This window comes from Mytilus californianus, unplaced genomic scaffold (genome assembly GCF_021869535.1).
Source record: "Mytilus californianus isolate M0D057914Y unplaced genomic scaffold, xbMytCali1.0.p SCAF_61, whole genome shotgun sequence".
NCBI lineage: Eukaryota > Metazoa > Mollusca > Bivalvia > Mytilida > Mytilidae > Mytilus > Mytilus californianus.
Genome location: NW_026262714.1, coordinates 781,085 through 787,559, shown reverse-complemented (window position 1 = coordinate 787,559; position 6,475 = coordinate 781,085). Strand labels below are relative to the sequence as shown.

The window sequence follows — 6,475 nt, the reverse complement described above, 5'->3', positions numbered from 1 at the left end:
AGCTGACCAGTCTTTGCTCTTACTCCTTAATTCCGCGTGATTAGCGGAGAAGCAACAAATACCAATTTTAAAGTCTTCGGTTTGACCCGGCCGGGGTTCGAACCCAGAACCTCTCGCATTCGAGGTTAACAACCCTGATAATGATGATGATGATTATATATATAATACTGTAATGATCTACAAATTACACCCCCCCCCCCCCCACCCCCCCCCCTATAAACTAATTATTTGGTGATAATTTTTAATGAAACAAAGTGTATTTAAGATTTATCTAACGGAAGTTAAATAATTTTGATAGTTTAAAGAAGTAACGTGTCTTTGGGATGAAAATACGAGATTCTAATTGTTACTGACCTAAGAGATGATGAGTTTCGCACCACTCTTAGCTGTAGCTATGGGGACACTATGGGGATAGCTAAACTTTAGATAGATATATATATGTAGCTTAATTTTAAGCTTTACAATTGCTTTATAGTACTGAGGTGAATATCACATTTTATTGCAACTATTGCAACAAGCTATTCGGGACAAGACATTTTTAATTTCAATATTTAAATAAGTTCTAGTCGGACATAATACCGAAAAGAGAACATTTACGTATATACATATACGGGGTTAATCCTGGTATATATTAATTTTTTTCAAGACTTACATATTTGGTTGCAAATCGACGATACAAGGCAGAGTAACCCGTTTTTGAGAAGACTGATCCATAGTTAAAGTAACGAAAAAGACAACTAAAGGACATATTACATTTTGTAACTTTATTGTAACGCTTAAAAATTCTGTCATAACAAAAAAGTAACATGAGAAGTTCAATAAATCATCTATTATATATATGTATTATATTATTCCTCGGTTGATTAACGTATATTTTCCCCATCCCATGACCAAACTTATTCATTTTTATTAGGAGAGATATATATGTGTCACGTACACGCTACCAAAACCCGTGACAATACTAATAATAATACGTCTAATAATTCTAATAGTAATACGTCTTATAATACTAAAAATTATAATAATTATAATAATAATGATAAATATTATAAAAATAACAATTTAAATAATATTTTTTGCAGCAAATCTTGCACTTCATGGTATTGCTGATCAACAATCAACGCTTACAGATTCGTTAGGCCCTCATACCGCAAATTTGGCAATAGAAGGACCAGCAAATAATGACTGGAAAGATGGATGCTCATCTACACAACCAAAATCAGGCATATGTATGGTGGGGTGTAATTCTTCCTCAAGTAGCTTTCATAACAAATGTGGTGATTTACTATCGTGGTGACAGTAAGTACAGTCTTTGGTTTAAATGAATGTTTTTTGTTTTGTAAAAAATAGGTCGACTCTGACGAATGCCTCTTGCTGTGTCAATATATATATTTGTATGTATCTCGACAAACGAACCGTATTGAACCGGTTTTTGTGAAAACGTCGATTATTAACTAAGTATTCCAAGACTATTAAAACCGTGTTGGATTTTTCTTTTAAATTGAAGTATTTTTAATGTGATAAAAAATAATTGAAATCATGTATTTTTATTAATCACATGATTCTCCAGTTTCCCGCACTCGACTCAAGCTAGCGAACAATTGTAGCGAACAATTAGCCAGCGAACAAATAGGAGGTATAACTAAAAACCACAATTTCAAATAAGACAATCACGTTTTTTTCGAGCTAGCGAACAATTACAGAGACCTAGCGGACAATTATGAGAATATTCAAAATATTAAACAAAAACGAATAAAAAATATTAAAACAAAAGGGATACCATAAACCAATTTATAGAGATTGTGACAGGCAATGACTGTAAGGGTAACATAGAGGAGACCTTATCGTATCTAATAAGACAAACTCCAGAATGGTTTATGTTTAAAAATCTGAAGTTAAGTTTAAAAAACTGAAATTGTAAAAACGAAAAGGGAGGAGGGGGCATACATTAGGTTGATTTTTGACCCATTTATAGAGATTGTGACGGTACACGACTGCATAGGTGATGCAGCTGAGACATTAGCGTATCTATTAAGACAAACTCCAGGATGGTTTATGTTAAAAAATCTGAAGTTAGGTTGATAAAATTGTAATTAAAAACGAAAAGGGGGATACATTAAGTTGATTGTTGACCCATTTATAGAGATTGTGACGGGCAACGACTATATAGGTGTTATAGAGGAGACATTGGCGCATCGTTAAAGAAAATCTCCAGAGTGGTTTATGTTCGAAAATCTGAAGTTACGGTTAAAAAACTGAAATTGTGAAATTGACAAAATGAGACCAGGAGGGTAGGGCAATTTAAGTTAATTTTGGACCAATTTTAAGAGATTATAACGGGCAACGACTATATAGGTGTTGTAGAGGGGGTAATGGCACATCGTGTAAGAGAATCTCCAGAGTGGTTTATGTTCGAAAATCTGAAGTTACGGTTAAAAAAATGAACCTTTTATTGTGAAATTGACAAAATGAGATTAGGTGGGTAGGACACTAAAAGAAAAATTTGGACCATTTTAATGAGATTGTGACGGGCAACGACTATATAGGTGTTGTAGAGGAGACATTGGCGCAACGTTTAAGAAAATCTCCAGAGTGGTTTATGTTCAAAAATCTGAGGTTACGGTTAAAAAACTGAAATTGTGAAATTGACAAAACGAGATTAAGGGGGTAGGCCAATTTCAGTTAATTTCGGACTAATTTCAAGAGATTGTGACGGGCAACAACTATATAGATGTTGAAGAGGAGACAATGGCGCATCGTTTAAGAAAATATCCAGAGTAGTTTATGTTCGAAAATCTGAATTTACGGTTAAAAAACTGAAATTGTGAAATGGACAAAATGAGATTAGGGGGGAAGGACACTAAAAGAAAAATTTGGACCATTTTAAAGAGATTGTGACGGGCAACGACTATATAGGTGTTGTAGAGGAGATATTGGCGCATCGTTTAAGAAAATATCCAGAGTGGTTTATGTTCGAAAATCTGAATTTACGGTTAAAAAACTGAAATTGTGAAATGGACAAAATGAGATTAGGGGGGAAGGGCACTGAAAGAAAAATTTGGACCATTTTAAAGAGATTGTGACGGGCAACGACTATGTAGGTGTTGTAGAGGAGACATTGGCGCATCGTTTTGGAAATCTAAAATCTCCAGAGTGGTTTATGTTCGAAAATCTGAAGTTTCGGTTAAAACAATGAAATTGTGAAATTGACAAAATGAGATTAGGGGGGTAAGGCACTAAAAGAAAAATTTGGACCATTTTTGAAAGATTGTGACGGGAAACGACTATATAGGTGTTGTAGAGGAGACATTGGCGCATCGTTTAAGAAAATCCCCGGGGTAGTTTATGTTCGAAAATCTGAAGTTACGGTTAAAAAACTGAAAATGTTATTGTGAAATTGACAAAATGAGATTAGGGGGATAGGGCATTAAAAGGAAATTTTGAATCAATTTCAAAGAGATTGTGACGGACAACGACTATAAAGGTGTTGTAGAGGAGACATTGGCGCATCGTTTTAGAAAATCTCCAGAGTGGTTTATGTTCGAAAATCTGAAGTTACGGTTAAAACAATGAAATTGTGAAATTGACAAAATGAGATAAGGGGGTAGGCCAATTTAAGTTAATTTTTGACCAATTTCAAGAGATTGTGTCGGGCAACGACTATATAGGTATTGTAGAGGAGACAATGGCGCATCGTTTAAGAAAATCTCCAGAGTGGTTTATGTTGGAAAATCTGAAGTTACGGTTAAAAAACTGAAATTGTGAAATTGATAAAATGAGATTAGGGGGTAGGCCAATTTAAGTTAATTTTGTAGCAATTTCAAGAGATTGTGACGGGCAACGACTATATAGGTATTGTAGAGGAGACAATGGCGCATCGTTTGGGAAAACCTCCAGAGTGGTTTATGTTGGAAAATCTGAAGTTATGGTTAAAAAACTGAAATTGTGAAATTGACAAAATGAGATTAGGGGTAGACCAATTTAAGTTAAATTTAGACCAATTTCAAGAGATTGTGACGGGCAACAACTATATATTAAGTGTTGTAGAAGAGACATTGGCGCATTGTTTAGAAAAATCCCTAGAGTGATTTATGTTCGAAAATTTGAAGTTACGGTTAAAAAACTGAAACTTTTATTGTGAAATTGGCAAAATGAGATTAGGGGGGTAGGGCAATTTAAGTTAATTTTGGACCAATTTTAAGAAATTGTGACGAGCAACGACTATATAGGTTTTGTAGAGGAGACAATTGCGCATCGTTTAAGAAAATCTCCAGAGTGGTTTATGTTCGAAAATCTGAAGTTACGGTTAAAAAACTGAAAATTTTATTGTGAAATTGACAAAATGAGATTAGGGGGGTAGGGTACTAAAAGAAAAATTTGGACCATTTTAAAGAGATTGTGACGGGCAACGACTATATAGGTGTTGTAGAAGAGACATTGGCGCATCGTTTAAGAAAATCTTCAGAGTGGTTTATGTTCGAAAATCTGAAGTTACGGTTAAAAAACTGAAATTGTGAAATTGACAAAATGAGATTAGGGGGGTAGGCCAATTTAAGTTAATTTTTGTTCCAATTTCAAGAGATTGTGACGGGCAACAACTATATAGGTGTTGTAGAGGAGACGTTGGTGCATCGTTTAGGAAAATCTCTAGAGTGGTTATGTTAAAAAATCTGAAGTTACGGTTAAAAAACTGAAACTTTTATTGTGAATTGACAAAATGAGATAACGGGGGTAGGGCAATTTAAGTTAATTTTGGACCAATTTTAAGAGATTGTGACGGGCAACGACTATATAGGTGTTGTAGAGGAGACAATGGGGCATCGTTTTAGAAAATATCTAGAGTGGTTGATGTTCGAAAATCTGAAGTTACGGTTAAAAAACTGAAAATTTTATTGTGAAATTGACAAAATGAGATTAGGGGGGTAGGGCAATTTAAGTTTATTTTGGACCAATTTTAAGAGATTGTGACGGGCAACGACTATGTAGGTGTTGTAGAAGAGACAATGGCGCATCGTTTAAGAAAATCCCCAGAGTGGTTTATGTTCGAAAATCTGAAGTTACGGTTAAAAAACTGAAATTTTTAGTGTGAAATTGACAAAATGAGATTACGGGGGTAGTGCACTAAAAGAAAAATTTGGACCATTTTAAAGAGATTGTGACGGGCAACGACTATATAGGTGTTGTAGAGGAGACAATGGCGCATCATTTTAGAAAATCTCCAGAGTGATTTATGTTCGAAAATCTGAAGTTACGGTTAAAACAATGAAATTGTGAAATTGACAAAATGAGATTAGGGGGGGGGGGGGGGGGGGGGGGGGTAGGCCAATTTAAGTTAATTTTTGACCAATTTCAAGAGATTGTGACGGGCAACGACTATATAGGTGTTGTAGAGGAGACAATGGCGCATCGTTTAAGAAAATCCCCAGAGTGGTTTATGTTTGAAAATCTGAAGTTACGGTTAAAAAACTGAAAATTTTATTATGAAATTGACAAAATGAGATTAGGGGGTAGTGCACTAAAAGAAAAATTTGGACCATTTTAAAGAGATTGTGACGGGCAACGACTATATAGGTGTTGTAGAGGAGACAATGGCGCATCATTTTAGAAAATCTCCAGAGTGATTTATGTTCGAAAATCTGAAGTTACGGTTAAAACAATGAAATTGTGAAATTGACAAAATGAGATTAGGGGGGGGGGGGGGGGGGGGTAGGCCAATTTAAGTTAATTTTTGACCAATTTCAAGAGATTGTGACGGGCAACGACTATATAGGTGTTGTAGAGGAGACAATGGCGCATCGTTTAAGAAAATCCCCAGAGTGGTTTATGTTTGAAAATCTGAAGTTACGGTTAAAAAACTGAAAATTTTATTATGAAATTGACAAAATGAGATTAGGGGGTTAAGGCACTAAAAAAACATTTGGACCATTTTAAAGAGATTGTGACGGGCAACGACTATATAGGTGTTGTAGAGGAGACATTTGCGCATTGTCTAAGAAAATCTCCAGAGTAGTTTATGTTCGAAAATCTGAAGTTACGGTTAAAAAACTGAAAATTTTATTGTGAAATTGACAAAATGAGATTAGGGGGGTAGGGCATTAAAAGGAAATTTTGGGTCAATTTCAAAGAGATTGTAACGGACAACGACTATATAGGTGTTGTAGAGGAGACATTGGCGCATCGTTTAAGAAAATCTTCAGAGTGGTTTATGTTCAAAATCTGAAGTTACGGTTAAAAAACTGAAATTGTAAAAACAAGGGATGGCGTACCCTAAGATGAATGAAGACCAATTTATAGAGATTGTGACTTGTATAAAAAAGTACATCAATATTTTTGCCCGCGAAATTTATCCGACAGTATGTATACACCGTTTACAACACACTTTCTCTTGAGTCGGTAGTCCACAAACACGACAATGAAGTAAGTAGTTTTTTTATATTGAAATAACAGGGTCCTAAAATTTTGACAATGTCATTTT

General features: G+C 34.9%; 1 long non-coding RNA gene across 1 annotated transcript; it reads left to right on the top strand.

The window, feature by feature from the left end:
- The first annotated feature begins 2,793 nt into the window (after positions 1–2,793).
- Positions 2,794–6,213, top strand: LOC127707281 (uncharacterized). Its single transcript, XR_007984743.1, has 3 exons — positions 2,794–2,916; positions 3,485–3,852; positions 6,153–6,213. It is a non-coding gene; the product is annotated as an uncharacterized LOC127707281 (long non-coding RNA).
- The last annotated feature ends 262 nt before the right edge of the window (positions 6,214–6,475 follow it).